Consider the following 230-nt stretch of genomic DNA (forward strand, 5'->3'; position numbering starts at 1 on the left):
TGGATGCCTGCAATTTGGAACCTGCTTTGTCTTTGACACTGAAGGGCCTCTTCTGCGCGGCACGAGTAAACAAAGTGGTTTGCTTTTTGTCTGACCTCAGGGCTTTAGTGTGGCTCTTCAAATCACAGGAAGAAAGGGATCAATGTGGAATCGCTCAAGGAACTGTGGATACTTGCGGAATGGACCAGAGCAGGGTGGTATGGCATCAGGTCATTCCTGAATGACACGGC

Source organism: Paramormyrops kingsleyae, chromosome 5, assembly GCF_048594095.1.
Source record: "Paramormyrops kingsleyae isolate MSU_618 chromosome 5, PKINGS_0.4, whole genome shotgun sequence".
Classification (NCBI taxonomy): Eukaryota; Metazoa; Chordata; class Actinopteri; order Osteoglossiformes; family Mormyridae; genus Paramormyrops; species Paramormyrops kingsleyae.